Genomic DNA, 16,179 nt, shown 5'->3' with positions numbered 1-16,179 from the left:
ATTAGTTCAAGTAGCTTTGTTGTGGACATTTCAGAATTTTCTAAATATTGGTTCATGTCATCTATGAATAGTGAGAATTTTTCTTTCTTTTTCCTATTTATTTTTCTTGTTTAATTGCTCTAGCTAGAAGTTCTAGCACAGTCTTGAATAACAGTGGTGATAGTGGGCATCCTTGTCTTGTTGCTGATCTTGGAAAGCTTTCAACCTTTCCCCATTGAATATGATGTTGGCTGAGGGCTTTTTATATATGCCCTTATCATATTGAGGGATTTTCCTTCTATTCCTATCTTTCAAAGTGTTTTTTAATCAAGAAAAGATGCTGGGGGAGCAGATGTGGCTCAGTTGGTTGAGCACCCACCTCCCACATGGGAGGTCCTGGTTTGGTTCCAATGCCTCCTGAAAAAAAACAAAAACAAAACAAACAAGAACAACAACAAAAGAATTCGCGGAAGCCAATGTGGCTCAATGGTTGAGCCCTGTGGGAAACGTATGAAGTTCCAGGTTCAATCCCCAGTTCCCAGTACCTCAAAATAAAAAAATAATAATAAAAAAAGAAAGGATGCTGGATTTTGTTGAATGCCTTTTCTGCATTCGATCAAGATGGCCATGTATTTTTTTTCTTTCAGTTTGTTAATGTGGTGTACCACAACTTTTATGTTGAATCACCCTTGCATACCAGGAATAAATCCCGATGGTTTTGGTGGATGAGTCTTTTGTTATGGTGTTAAATTCTATTTGCAAGTATTTTTTTGAGAATTTTTGCATCTATGTTCATTCAAGAGTTTGGTTTGTAATTTTCTTTACCTGTAGTATCTTTATCTGACTTTGGTGTTAGGATGATGTTGACTTCATAAAATGTGTTAGAAATTTTTCCTCCTCTTCCATTTTTTGGAAGAGTTTCAACAGAATTTGTGTTAATTTTTCTCGAAGTGCTTTGTAGAATTTTGATGCCTTCGAAAGTCCTGGACTTTTCTTTGTTGGGAGGGTTTTTAAGACGAATTCAGGGAAGCGGACTTGGCCCAATGGATAGGGTGTCTGCCTACCACATGGGAGGTCCGCGGTTCAAACCCCAGGCCTCCTTGACCCGTGTGGAGCTGGCCCATGCGCAGTGCTGATGCGCGCAAGGAGTGTCCTGCCATGCAGGGGTGTCCCCTGCGTAGGGGAGCCCCACTCACAAGGAGTATGCCCCATAAGGAGAGCCGCCCAGCATGAAAGAAAGTGCAGCCTGCCCTAGAATGGCGCTGCACATGTGGAGAGCTGACACAGCAAGATGAGGCAACAAAAAGAAACACAGATTCCTGGTGCCGCTGATAAGGATAGAAGTGGTCACAGAAGAACACACAGTGAATGGACACAGAGAGCAGACAACTGGGGGGGGGGGGGGCGGGAGAGAAATAAATTAAAAATAAATCTTTAAAAAAAAAGACTAATTCAGTCTTCTGTTTTGTTAAAAACAGCATATATTTTATTTTCAAGCACGCAATAAATATCAAACTTTTCCATTGGGAAACTGCACAGAGGTAAATCTTGTCACAGAGGCAAATTGAAGCTCCTTTAATTAATGCTACGAGAATACCGCCCATCGCAGCTGACCCAACCATTGCCGCTGGTCATTCCTTGCTGCCAGTATGGCTCCTGTTAAGGCACCACTTGTGATGGAGTTGCAGGGATCTTCTTTCCCTCTGACTTGAACTATACTGCACTCAATCATAGAAAAGAGACCTTCCCAAATTGCAAAGCTACCTCCCGATTATGGAGCCCTGGTTTTAATAGTTGCCAAACTCCCTCATAGTCTATGGTTTACTCCCCTTGAGAATTACGAAAACCTTTGATAGCTTGAAAGATGCTACCACCTATGGTACCCATCGTGAAAGCTCCACTACAGTCATCCACAATTTGCCAGGGGCAAGGCTTCTGTGCATACTCCCCCATCTTGACTGTACCAGTGTGAATGATGCTCCTAATTCGATTTTTTAAAATGTGATTGATTTGTTGAGTTCTTGTGTGTTTCTTGTGTCAGTGTAGGTTGGTTGTGCATTTTGTATTAGTGAGTCAAAGGGGTGTTGATGCATAGTACCAGAACTCTACTGACTTTTATAAAGGGTATTTATTTGGGGTAGAAACAGTTACAAGGACCTAAAGAGTCCAACTTATGGTTTTTTCCTTATCCAAAGTCTGTTGCCACATGTTGAAGCAAGATGGTGGGTGATGTCTGCAAGGGTTCAGCCTTCCTCTTTCCTCTTAAGGCTCCATGGTCCCAGCTTCTTCCAGTCTCAGCTCTAGGCTGGCATAAGGCTCATCTGTCTTCCCAGGGCTCCTTTCTTTCTGGGCTCAGCTGCTCTGTTCTCTTCACAAGGTCAGCTGTAAACTATCGTGCTCATCTCTCTTCCTGGGGCCACAGGATCCTCTGTGTATCTATTAGGTTGGTGTAAAAGGAATTGAGTTTTGGACCATGAATTTTAAATCATTGTAACTAGGCTCAAACACATCTTTATTAACCAAAATAGGAACCATTACAATCAACACATTTTTGCCAGTGAGAAATAAGTTTGCATATTCCTGTAGCATAAAAGTCCATGCTTCAGAATTTGACGGACTCTTGGAAAGCATTTTCTGCATCCTGCCAGTTATGGAAGCGTTTTCTCTGCAGAACGTTGTTGAGATGTTTGAAGAAGTGGTAGACGGTTGGAAAGAGGTCAGGGGAATATGGCGGATGAGAGAAAACTTCGTAGCCCAATTCATTCAACTTTTGAAGCATTTATTTTGCAACATGCAGTTGGGCATTGTTGTGGACAATTGGGCCCTTTATGTTGACCAATGCCAGCTGTAGGCATTGCAGTTTTTGGTGCATCTCATCGACTCGCTGAGCATACTTCTCAGATGTAATGGTTTTGCCAGGATCCAGAAAGCTGTAGTGGATCAGACTGGCAGCAGATCCCAAATAGTGACCATGACCTTTTTGTGGTGCAAGTTTGGCTCTGCGAAGTGCTTTGGAGCTTCTTCTCGGTCCAACCACTGAGCTGGTCATCACCGATTGCCATATAAAATCCACTTTTTGTTGCCCATCACAATCTGATTGAGAAATGATTACTTGCTGTTGTGTAGAATAAGAGAAGATGACACTTCAAAACGATGATTTTTAAAATTTTCGGTCAGCTCATGAGGCACCCACATATCGAGCTTTTTCACCTTTCCAATTTGTTTCAAATGCCGAACAACAGTAGAATGGTCGATGTTGAGTTCTTTGGCAAATTCTCGTGTAGTTTGAGACGATCAGCTTTGATGATTGCTCTCAAATGGTCATTGCCAACTTCTGATGGTTGGCCACTACACTCATCTTTAATGCTCTCATCTCCTTTGCAAAACTGCATGTTGATGTTGTGAGTTGTCTCCATTGCTCTATGACCTATTTTGAATTCAAATTTAAAAATCACTTCAATTTGCTTTTTGTCTAGCATCATTTCCATAGTCTAAAATAAATATAAAATAAACAGCAAGTAATAAGTCATTAGCAAAAAACATAAAGTGAGAAATGCACACTAAAATGATGTATAACATAACCACATTTATTTAAGAGTGTATGCCAATATTAAATAGCAAATTTCAGCAATGCAAAACCGCAATTACTTTTGCATCAACCTAATACTTCTCTGTATCTACTTCCATGTGAGAGTCTGTTTTATCAGCCCAAGGGGGCTGGGATTCAATGCTGAATCCCACTCTAATGATGTAGTTGAATCAAAGCCCTAATCTTAATTTAATTAGGCCTCTCAACTAAATCTAATATAATCAAAGGGTTATCACACCCAGAGGAACAGACCAGTTTACAAACATAATCGATATACCTTTTTGGAATTCATGAATAATACCAAACTGCCACACATTTCTAGGAATTTGTCTATTTCATCTAGGTTGTCTAGTTTGTTAACATGCAGTTTCTCATAATATCTTCTTATGATCCTTTCTGTTTCTTTGGGGTCAGTCATAACTTCCCCTCTTTCATTTCTGATTTTATTTATTTGCATCTTCTCTCTTTTTCTTTGTTAGTCTAGCTAAGGGTTTGTCCATTTTATTTATCTTCTCAAAGAACCAGCTTTTGGTTTTGTTGATTTTCTCTATTGTTTTTTTGTTCCCAATTTCATTTATTTCTGCTCTAGTCTTTATTATTCCTTTCCTTCTGCTTGCTTTGGGAATGGTTTGTTGTTCTTTTTCTAGTTTCTCCACTTGTTCACTTAGATCTTTGATTTTAGCTCTTCTTTTTTAATATAGGCATTTAGGGTTATAAATTTCCTCTCAGCACTGCCTTCACTGTATCCTGTAAGTTTTGATAAGTTGTGTTTGTTTTCATTCGTCTCAATATATTTACTAATTTCACTTACAGTTTCTTCTTTGACCCACTGATTGTTTAGGAGTGTGTTGTTTAGCCTCTACACATTGGCAAAATTTCCCCTTTCGCATCTATTATTGCTTTCCAGTTTCATTCCGTTATGATTTGAGATGGTGCTTTGTATAATTTCAATCTTTTTTTTAAAGATTTATTTATTTATTTATTTATCTCCCCTTCCTCCCCCACCCCCCCCCAGTTGTCTGCTCTCTGTGTTCATTTGTTGCATATTCTTCTTTGTCTGCTTCTGTTTTTGTCAGCGGCATGGGAATTTGAGTCTCTTTTTGTTGCATCATCTTGCTGGGTCAACTCTCCGTGTGTGTGGCGCCATTCCTGGGCAGGCTGCACTTTCTTTTGCGCTGGGCAGCTCTCCTTACGGGGCGCACTCCTTGCACGTGGGGTTCCCCTACGCGGGTGACACCCCTGCATGGCAGGGCACTCCTTGTGCGCATCAGCACTGCGCAAGAGCCAGCTCCACATGGGTCAAGGAGGTCTGGGGTTTGAACCATGGACCTCCCATGTGGTAGATGGACCCCCTATCCACTGGGCCAAGTCCGCTTCCCTAATTTCAATCTTTTTATATTTATTAAGACTTGCCTTGTAACCTAACATATTGTCTTTTCCTGGAGAAAGATCCATGAGCCTTGAGAAGAATTTGGGATGCAGCATTTTGTATATATCTGTTAGGTCTAGCTCATTTATCATATTGTTCAAGTTCTGTTTCCTTGTTTGTTTAAAGATTTATTTTTTTATTTATCCCCACTACCACCACCACTGTAGTCAGCTCTCTGTGTCCATTTGCTGTGCATTCTTCTTTGTCTGCTTGTCTTCTCTTTAGGTGTTACCAGGAACCAATTCCGGGACCTTCCAGAGTGCTCAATCTCTTGTGTTACCTCAGCTCCCTGGTCTGCTGTATCTCTTACTGTCCTTCCACTGTGTCTCTTTTTGTTAAATCATCTTGCTGCACCAGCTTTCCACTCAAGTCAGCTTGTTGCACGGGCGAGCACTCCTGCACTGGTCAGCACTCTGCTCAGAACAGCTCACCGCACAGCCCAGCAGCAGTCTACGTGGGCCAGCTCTCTGCTCAGGCCAGCTTGTGTGGGACAGCTTACCTTCACCAGGAGGCGCCAGGAATTGAACTTTGGACCTCCCATATGGTAGATGGGAATCCAATCGCTTGAGCATCATCTTCTTCCCTCTGTTTCCTTGTTGATCTTCTGTCTAGTTGTTCTATATAATGATGTTTGTGCTATGTTGAAGTCTCCAATTATTGTAGAGATACCTATTTCTCCCTTCAGTTTTGCCAGAGTTTACTTCATGTATTTTGGGGCATCCTGGTTAGGTGCATAGATATTTCTGTTGTTTCTTCCTCATGGATTTTCCCTTTTATTGATATAAAATGGTCTTCTGTGTCTCTTACAACTATTTGCATTTAAACTTTGTTTTGTCTGATATTAGTATAGCCATCCCTGCTCTTTTTTGGTTACTGTTTGTGTGGGGTATCTTTTCCCAGCCTTTCACTTTCAGCCAGTTTGGATCCCTGGATCTAAGGTGAGTCTCTTATAGGCAGCATATGGATAGCTCATGTTTTTTTAATCCACTCTGTCTGCCTATGTCTTTTGACACAGGGTTAATCAGTGATATTACTGTAAATGCATTATTTACTTCCGCCATTTTCTTCTTTGGTTTTTATATGCCATATCCTTTTTTTTTTTTTACTCTTTTGGTATTCTTTCTGTCATTCTTGCCTTCTACACTCTCCTCCAAGCCTCTCTCTTTTTCTTTGTGTTATAAGACTCCTGCCAATATTTCCTTTGTTTTTCACAAACTCTCTTAGTTTCTGTTTGTTTGTGGATATTTTAAACTCACCTTATTTGAAGGACAAGTAGGATACTTGTAGGATACAAGATCATACCACTGTCTTCTCACCTCCATGGTTTCTAATGATAAATATGCACTAAGTCTTACTGGGCATCCCTTGTATGTGATGGTTTGCTTGTCCCTTGCTGCTCTCATAAGTTTCTCTTTATATTTGACATTCGACATTCTGAGTAGTATATATCTTTGAGTAGGTCTATTTGGATTTATTCTGATCGGTGTATATGGCACTTCTTGGACATGTAAGTTCATTACTTTCAGCCATTATTTCCTCAAATACTCTTTCTGCCCCTTTTTCCTTCTCCTTCTGCAACTCCCATGACACGTATGTTCTGTTATCATTCAACTCTCTGAGCCCCTGTTCAATTTTCCATTCTTTTCTACCCCTGTTATTCACTTTTGTGGCAGATTCAGATTATTTTATTATATAATTTTTCCCAAAAAGAGAAAGATTATGTTTGTAAACTAATCTATTCTTCTGGGTGTGATACCCTTTCACTGCATTAAATTCAGCTGTGATGTCCTTGATTAGATTACCTGTTAAGATTCAGGTGTTTGATTTGCCTATGTTAGAGGGCATGACTCAGGTTTAGTCCCCACCCCTATTCTGGCTCTCATCTAAATGGACACTCACTCAGTAAGACACACAGAAGAGTTCTGTCATTTTTGATCCTGCCATACAAGAAAAAGGAGAAGCCTTGAACAACTGGGGCCCCATGAGAGATAAGCCATTCACTTGATAGTTTGCAGCTGACATTGGGAAGAGAGTTTACAGCTGAGACTGATATAGAAGTCCTGGAAAGAAACAACCCCTATGTCAGAAGAGACCAGCCAGAGATTGGCAAACATCTTGCTTCAACACACAGCAACTAACTTTGGTGAGAAAGCAACCTTGAGTTATTCTTTTTACAGCCTTGTAACTGTAAACTTTTACCCCAAATGAATACCCTTTTAAAAAGCCAACAGTTTTCTGGTACTTTGCATCAGCACCCTTTTGGTGAACTTCTCCTCAATTTCAACTGTTCTGTCCTCTGTATTACTTATTCTTTCTTCTATCAGTATGAGTCTGCTGTTGTATGCCTCTAATGTTTTTTTTAACGATGTATCAGGTATTGAACCCAGAACCTTGTACATGTGAAGCAGGCCCTCAACCACTGAGCTACATCCACTTCCCAGTGACAGTTGGTTTTTTCATTTGTTTGTTTGTTTGTATTTTTAGTAGGTACAAAAGATCTAACCTGGGATCTCATAAATGGTAAACAGGCAGTCAACCACTGGCGCAACATTTTCTCCCATCCTCTAATGTGTGTGTTTTTAAAAAAAGATTTATTTATTTATTTTCCCCACCCCCCTCATCTGCTCTCTGTGTCCATTCACTGTGTGTTCTTCTGTGTCTGCTTGTCTTCTCTTTAGGTGGCACCAGGATCCTGGGACCTTCCTGACTGGGAGAGGTGCTCAATCTCTTGTGCCACCTCAGCTCCCTGGTTTGCTGCATCTCTTATTGTCTCTTCTCTGTGTCTCTTTTTGTTGCATCATCTTTCTGTGCCAGTTCTTCACTCAGGCCAGCTTGCCCCATGGGCCAGCTTGCCTTCACCAGGAGGCCCCAGGAATCAAATCCTGGACTTCCCATATGGTAGATGGGAGCCCAATTGCTTGAGCCACATCCACTTCCCTCTAATGTGTTTCTTATCTCACTTATGTCTTTCCTTCCCATGAGCTCTGTTATTTTTCTATTCAGGTTTTCAAATTCTTCCTTGTGCTCATTCAGTGTCTTCTTGATGTCCTTTATCCCTTTAGCCATATTGTCTTTCAACTCATTAATTTGGTTTTGGACGTTTGTATAAATCTCATTATTCAGTTATCTAAAATCCTGTTTATCTCATCTGGAGCTTTGATATATTCCTTTGCTTGGACCATTTCCTCTATTTTCTAAGAATGGCTTGTAATTTTTTGCTGATGTCTAGGCATCTAATTATGTTGGTAAGTTTATTCTGATGCTCAATTTCTCTCTTTCACAGGGATTTAGTGGCAGGAGGCTGTGTGTTATTGCCATTCTTTGATTCTTGGTTCAACCTGGTATGTGTCTTTAGGATTGTCCCTGTTAGTTGCTCAGATCTTGTCCCTGGACCTAGTAATGGGTTGCCGACCCACTTCCAAAGGTCTTAGGGAGTGATGTAAAGACCAGAAAAAGCCTCTATTACTTGTTTTCAGTTTCCTCACATGGGCTTCCTTATTTCACCAGACAGATAGTGCTCTTCAGCAGCCCTCTCAGTTCAGAGCCTGGTGGGAGTGTGTTTGCTGCAACATAGACCAGATCAATGTGATATAGGATCCTCCCTGAAGTCCTTGTAGTTCAAACTTTCTCAGAGGCAGTTCTCCAACCTTACTGGCAGCCCCATCTCTTTTCCGGGGTAGGAAATAATTCCACTCCTTTTCTGCATCCTCAGCAACCAATACCAGTCAGTAGAGAGGATGATGAAGGTCATATCTCTTTAGTCCTTGCAGGCTCCTAAGGCAAAAAATGGTGTGACCCCACCCAGCCTGAAAGGCCTCCTGGGACACAGCAGATCAAATTTGTGGGTAAAAAGCTGAGTCTGCCTAAAGCTGTGTCCCTCTCTTTTCTATATACAAGAGAGATTGATCCCTGTGGTCCCCTTTGTCTGTAGCCACTGACCTGAGGCCTGAGAATTCAAAATTGTCCATAGGGGGGCTAAGGGCATCTGCATCTGCAACTTTAACTCACAGTTTTACCTTCAAGATTCTTTTCCTTTGCCCCTCTCTCTTCTGGATACTGTCCAGCCTTCCCCTGGTGTCCTAAACCCTAGAACATTTTTTTTTCCAGGCCATTTCTGCCTTTCCTCAAGCTGTTTTTCTGGGAGAGGAGAGATTCCTGTGTCTTTCTTATCTGTCATCTTCCCAGAAGTAATTATATTTTTTAATATATTCTATTGTATCAGTTTGGAGTATGTTCAACTACAAGAAACAAAAATTCCTGCTACAGTGGATTAAGCAAAATTTCCCCCTGCTACCCATCATATAACAAGAAATTTAGGAGGTAGACTGTCCAAAGCTGATGTAGTTATTTACTCTATAGCTAGGGACCCATACTCTTTCCATCATTATGCTTCACTATTTTTAGTAGTTTGGCTTTCATCTTTATACTTGTTTCCTCATGGTCAGAAGGTGGCTGCTTGTGTGTCTCTAGCCTTTTCATCCACATTCTAATTAGGAAGAATATCAAAGAGATAAGGGCTAACCAGTCAAGTCTCCTAATTTTTTTATTTTATTTTTTTAGGTGCAGAGAGTTAACCTCATATGTAGGAAGCCAGTGCTCAGCCACTGAGCCACATCAACTTCCCTGAGTTGTTTTTTTCATTTTTTTGCTTGTTGTTTTTGTTTTTAGGAGGTACCGGGGACTGAACCTGGTAACTTCCATGTGGGAAGTAGGCACCAAACTCTTGAGCCACATCTGTTCCCCTCTTAACTTTTAAATTAGGAAAGAACGCTTTCCCAGGTGTCCCACTCAGAAGACTTGTTTACACCTCATGGGTTAGAACCGGGTCACATGGTCATTCCTAGGCTAGTCATCATTCAAAGGAACAAGAATATCGTGATTAATTTAGATCACACATAATTTATCCCTTCGATCTAGAGTAGTAATTTACTCTCTGAAATGGGTTTTGTTATGGAAGAAGGGGTCCTGGCAAAATGAATGTGGGTAGACAACAGAAGGGGTCCACTGAATCTACATTGTTAAATACCAAAGATTAACCTAAAATTAACCTTTAAAGAAATTAGAACATTTTTGAAAAGCAAGCTAAAATAAATATTAGGTATTTTATGTCATAATCTAGTTATTGTGGTTTATATCATTTATAATTTTAATAGATAAATTTATAAGAAATCTTTGAACTTTTATGTCCTTATTATGTTTGTGTTAAATATTCTCAGTATTAACCTAACAAAATTTCAACTCATAATTCATGTAAATTATCTTGAAAATTTGGTTGCTTTTCTCGGTTGACTTTACTTAGTAGTTTTGGGTATTGGTATGTTTTCTGTTGTTGTTATTTCTGTTTGCTTTTATTATGGGGAATTTCAAACAAACACAATATATACAGAATAGTATAATTAATCCTATGAACCTATCACCCAGCCTCTTACCAATTCATAGCTAATACTGCCTCATCTACCAGCACCCTTTCATTTTGTTTTGAAGCAAATTGCAACTATATTTTATCTATAAATATTTTAGTTAAGAATCTTTTGTTAACCTTACCACAATGTAATTATCACACCTGAAAAAGTAACACTTGATGACATTAACAGATTATTGATAATTTTCTTGGGTGTGACAATGATATGGTTATTTTTCTTTTTAAAAAGTCTTTATTAATACAGACACATTATTTTTGGATGAAATTATATGATATGTGTGACTTGATTAAAAATTCAAAGTAAAATAACAGCAAGTAATGGGAGATACATGAAACAAGAGTAGCACTGAGTTGTTGAAGCTGGTTGATTGGTACATGGGGGTTCATTGTACTGTCTCTATTTTTGTGTATGTTTGAGAATTTTTATAATAAAAACTTTAAAAAATTTCTTTAATATCAAATACCTGTCAGTTTCCCACTGTCTTGCAAATTTTTACAATTTTTATACTGTTTGTGTGACTTAGGACATAAATAAGGTCCATACATTGAGATTTGTTATTAGGTCTTTTTAAGTCTCTTTTATCCTATAGATTTACTCTCCATACACACACACACACATAAGAAACTGGACTGTTTATTATGGGGTTGTCAACAGTCTGAATTTTGCTTATTTTATTCCCATGGTATCATTTACCATGTTCCTTTCTCCTCTCTATTTCCTATAAATTTGTAGTTAAATCTAGAGGCCCAATCAACATCAGCTTTTTTAGAAAGATTCTTTCATAGGTTGTTGTGATCTTCCATAGGTTGTTGTGTTCTTCCATCACAAAGCAATAATGTCTGGTTGTTTCTCTTTTGGGGATATTAGCAACCCCTGATCAATATCTAGATCAGTTAGTTCATTAGAGGCTGCAAAATGATATTCTAATTCTATTGTCTTTCTTTTTTTTTTTTTTAAGATTTATTTTATTTATTTCTCTCCCCTTCCCCCACCCCCTGCCCCAGTTGTCTGTTCTCTGTGTTCTCTGTGTGTTCTTCTTTGTCCGCTTCTGTTGTCGTCAGCGGCACGGGAATCTGTGTTTCTTTTTGTTGCATCATCTTGTTGTGTCAGCTCTCCGTGTGTGCGGTGCCATTCCTGGGCAGGCTGCACTTTCTTTCACGCTGGGCGGCTCTCCTTACGGGGCACACTCCTTGCGCGCAGGGCTGCCCTACGTGAAGGGCACCCCTGTGTGGCATGTCACTCCTTGCGCGCATCAGCACTGTGCGTAGGTCAGCTCCACACGGGTCAAGGAGGCCCGGGGCTTGAACCGGGGACCTCCCATGTGGTAGACGGACGCCCTAACCACTGGGCCAAAGTCCGTTTCCCTGTTTGGGACATTAAAGCTGAAGAAGGCAATTGGATGTACAAGTCTGGAAATCAATGGACAAGTCAAAACTGGAGATAAATTTCTGAATCTCTGGCCAGATAGATGGAATTTAAGCCCATGGGCTAGATAGCATCACTTAGGGAGAGAGTGGATAGAAAAGAGAAGGGATACATATTCATGGCCTATTTTTAACAAGTTTAGAGAATTTCAGTGCATGTATTTTGTGTAGCAACCTTAACCCTGACTTCATCTTAACTTTTCTGCCATTATTTTCTTTTATAGTTGATTCCATTAATTGTTAAAATTTCATATGTTTTTTAAGCTACATTAGATCACTTTTTAATACAATGGGGTATATATAAATGTCAAAAAATTATCTATAAAACAGTTACTACTTCTAAAAATTTAGGATGCTGAATGTTAGACAAGGATCCTAAATTATATATTAGTAAAAATTACTTTTCTATCTTTTGACTTCCTAGTATATAAGACTAACCTAAGTAGAGATTTAGCTATGCCCAACAAATTTTATACTTTACTTTATAATCATTAAGTTATAAATATTTCTTAGTTTATTTTATGATTGCCTTTTTAATTCATAGGTTATATGTTATTTGGTTCCCAAATATATGAAATTTTTTAAAGCTTTCCTTTAGTTATCATCTTTTACTCTTATTTCATTTTGGTTAGATAACATAATCTAGATCCTCTGCTGTTTATTGAGGCTACTTTATGTTCTAATATGTCATCTATTTTTTGTAAATTATTTGCATGTAATCAAAAATAACATGTTACGTTTTTAGGGTTTAGAGTTCCAACTATATTTAATAGCTCAGAGTTATTCACCATATTGTTCATATCTTTGATATTTTTGCTTTATTTGTCTGTCTGGATTATCATTTATAAGGAGAATTTTTTGTTTGTTTTTTTTAGGAGGTATCAGGGATTAAACCCAGGACCTCATACATGGGAAGCAGGTGCTCATCCACTGAGCTACGTCTGCTCCCCAATGAGAGTTGGTTTTTTCATTTGTTTTTGTTTTTAGGAATAACTGGGGATTGAACCTGGGACCTCAATATCTGGAAAGCAGGCACTCAACCACTTGAGCTACATCTGCCCCTCCCCCCATGGAGAATATTTTTAAATCTCCAACTACTATAGTTAATTTATCATTTTCTCCCTGCAGTTTAGTCAACTGTTGCTTGGTATATTTTGAGGTTGTATTGTTAGGTGTGTATATATTTGGAATGGATATGTCTTGCTTTATTCCTTTTCCAAGAAATGATTTCTCTCTGCCCATTGTAATAATTTTGCCCTAAATTCTAGTTTGTCAGATATTAAGAAGACTGATACCCCAGCTTTCTTTTACTCATATTTGAATACTATATTTTCAACCTATTTGTTTCTGTTTTGTTATATGTTTGTTTTTATAGACAACATATTACTGGATCATTTTTAAAACTCTAGTCTGAGAATCTCTGTCTTTAAATTAGTAGGTCTAACCCATTTACATTTATTGTGATTACTGGTATATTAAATTAAGAGTTCTGTCATCTTGTTTTATATTTCCCATTTTAACTAATTTCATTACTTTCCCTTCTCCCTCTTTTCCTGCATTTTTTAGACAAATTACCTTTTCTTCTCTGGCTTAAAACTTAAATATTCTCTGCTTGTTCTTTTGGTGGTTATCTTTAGCTTAAGCCTGACACTCATTTATTTACCCTATTGTTTGCTTAAATTTGTCAATTCCTATGTATTACTCCAAAAGGACAAACTCTTTAGAATACTCTCATATTCTCTCCCTACCCCCAAATCATGTGTGAACATACTATAGAATTTTAGTTTTCTTTTCTTTGGACCTCCCCACACACACACCTTTTAATATAAGTCATATAAAATTACTAAGGTAGCTGATCATTCTTACTTTCCCTATCTCTTGCACTATCTCCTAGATTTGTTTCTTTAATTATTTGAGTACTTCTTCCAAAAGTATTTTCAGTATGTTGTTGTATATCATAATTTCTGCGGCCTTGTATGCCTGAAAATATTTTTATTATGCCCTCATTTTTGAATGGCAATTTCACTGGATATAAAATTCTGGGTCAAAGTTATTTTTCTTCAAACTTTAAAACATTACTCCATTGTCTTGTATCTAGTGGTAATAGTGAGAAGTTGGATGTCAGTCTTATTCTTATTCCTTTACTTGATGATTTTATTTCACTCTGGAAGCTTTTAGAATTTTTTTGTTTGGTATTTTCTATACAACATCTAGGTGTGAGTTGGTTTTTTTTTTTTTAATTATATAAATTCTTTCCATTTGAGTGTTTCTCAGTATATTTATTCTTCAGCTACATCCATCCTACATTTTATACTATTGTGGTTCTTAATTTAACTTTACCCAATATTTCTTTTTTAATGATTTCATGTTTTGTTTTTTATGCTAAAATCTACTCAGTTATTCTTAAGAATATTTATCATGCTTATTTAAAATACTTGATCTATCTCCTCCAATAACTCCACTTTAGTTGGTATATATGGTATACTTTGTCCACTTTTTTTCTTTTGAGGTTTATAGTTTGTCTCATCTATGAGTTTATATACTACTGGAAATATCAGTTACTGTTTGGCAATGCATACTGGAAAAGGATCAAGGGTAAAGCCCTAATCCATATCACTCCAGAGTAGTTAAGGAGAAAGAAAGAGACGAGTTCCTTGGCATCACAAAACCACTGCTGATATTCTCTGGCCTGGTTTCACCTTTAAATCCTTAGGGAGAAGCAGCATCCAGAAAAGGCAGTTTGCTCAGGTTGCAATCCACCAGCCCTGGGAGGGTTAGCCATATGGGAGGAGAAGGACAAATTCTTTAGGGCGTGGTTAAGACCATACCTGTTTGTAACGCCTCATCACAGTGAGGTTTTTGTGCTACCCTGGTGTTACCCTTCAAGTACTTTCATTCCCTATTTTTCTTCTTTTGACTTAGTTTATGATTTTTTAAATTTAATTTTTAAAATGTTTCATCTAATCAAATTTAACAATACTTTATATCTTCTGGATTGTGAGTCATACCTAGGAAAGCCCTCTGCACTTTAAGATTATTTAAAATTACCCCTGCTTTATTCTAGCACTTATGTGGCCTCAATTTTAGATGTTTTAATATTTGATCTATCTGTATTTATTTTGTTGTAATAGTGGGGGTAAGAATCCAACTTTTAAAATGTGGTTCTCAAGCTTTTACAATATATTGAACAATCCATCTTGTTCAATGATTTGAAATGCCATATATTATTATATACTAAATTCCTATATGTACTTAGATCTATATCTGGACTTTTTATCCTGTTCCATTGTTCTATTGTCTAATCATATACCCATACCACACTTTGAAATCATGATAACTTTATAATGTTTCCAAACCTTCTCCTTATATATTTCTTACTCTCTCTGGCTTATTTAGGTTTACCCATACACTTCTTTGAGTCCTTCACTCTTTTCTGCATGCAGCTTCCTTCTTCATGAATTACATCAAGTTCCTAGTAGTTGGTCCAGTGAGAACTTGTGATTGGGAGACCACCTCAATCTTTCTCTTAAAATTTCTTTATGTCACCCGCACTCTTGATTAGATATTCTGGCTAGTATGGTAGAAAATTGTGATTGGCTGTCTTATACCACATTGTAACCCTCCTTCTTTTTGGTGGTCAGAAACCTAAAAAATTACAATTCCCTTGCAGCCAGGGTTGTGGATGTGAATATCTTCCTCCAATTAGATGCACATACATGGGATTTGCAAAGTAGCAAAAGGTGTTGATTGTGGTTGTCACATAAATATCTCCAGTGCAAAACATTCCACTGTCTGGTCTCTAGTTTCTTATCGTGAGGCAGTCATGGCAAAGGCAACAAAAGTAAGAGCAGCAGCAGTGGTTATCTGGTCTCCAGACTGTAAGAAAATCTACACATAAAATATTAAAATTGGTAAGAAATTTTAGCACGGGTACTAGATATAAAGTCAACAAAAAAAAATTAAGGAAACAAGACGCAGCAAATAGACACCAAGAATGGATAGCCAGGGGAGGGGGGGGAAATTAAATAAATAAATAAATCTTAAAAAAAAAAAAAAAAATTGTACTCATATCAACAACATGAAATAAAAATATGGCTTATCATAGCAACAAAATATCAACCACTTAGGAATAAATGAACAAAGGATGTACAAGATGTTTATATAGAAAATGATAAGCCATTATTGAGAGAATTGAAGAGCTAACCAAAGGCAAAAATATCCCATGTTTATAGATTGGACAATTCAATACTGTAAAAATTCAATTCTCCCAAAATTTATCTATAGTTTCAATGCAAAACCGTTCAAAATCCTAATAGTTTTTTGTTGTTTGTAGAA

The 16,179-nt window shown here is 37.8% G+C and overlaps 1 protein-coding gene across 5 annotated transcripts in view; it reads right to left on the bottom strand.

The window, feature by feature from the left end:
- The window catches only part of MILR1 (mast cell immunoglobulin like receptor 1), a 78,254-nt gene that overhangs the window by 32,564 nt on the left and 29,511 nt on the right, over positions 1 to 16,179 (bottom strand). Inside the window, exon 10 of one of the 5 annotated variants that reach the window (XM_058284545.2) lies at positions 1,443 to 3,406. The exons of 3 other annotated variants lie outside the window; for them this stretch is intronic. The gene's annotated coding sequence lies outside the window, so the exon portion shown is untranslated. Of the gene's footprint in view, positions 1 to 1,442; positions 3,407 to 15,646; positions 15,733 to 16,179 lie in introns of those variants that run through there. One more of the 5 variants, XM_004454065.5, reaches the window with a different exon arrangement.

The sequence above is a fragment of the Dasypus novemcinctus genome, chromosome 21 (assembly GCF_030445035.2).
Source record: "Dasypus novemcinctus isolate mDasNov1 chromosome 21, mDasNov1.1.hap2, whole genome shotgun sequence".
In the NCBI taxonomy this organism is placed as follows: domain Eukaryota; kingdom Metazoa; phylum Chordata; class Mammalia; order Cingulata; family Dasypodidae; genus Dasypus; species Dasypus novemcinctus.
Note: the sequence above shows the minus strand (reverse complement) of the source record. Positions and strands in the feature narration are given on the sequence as shown.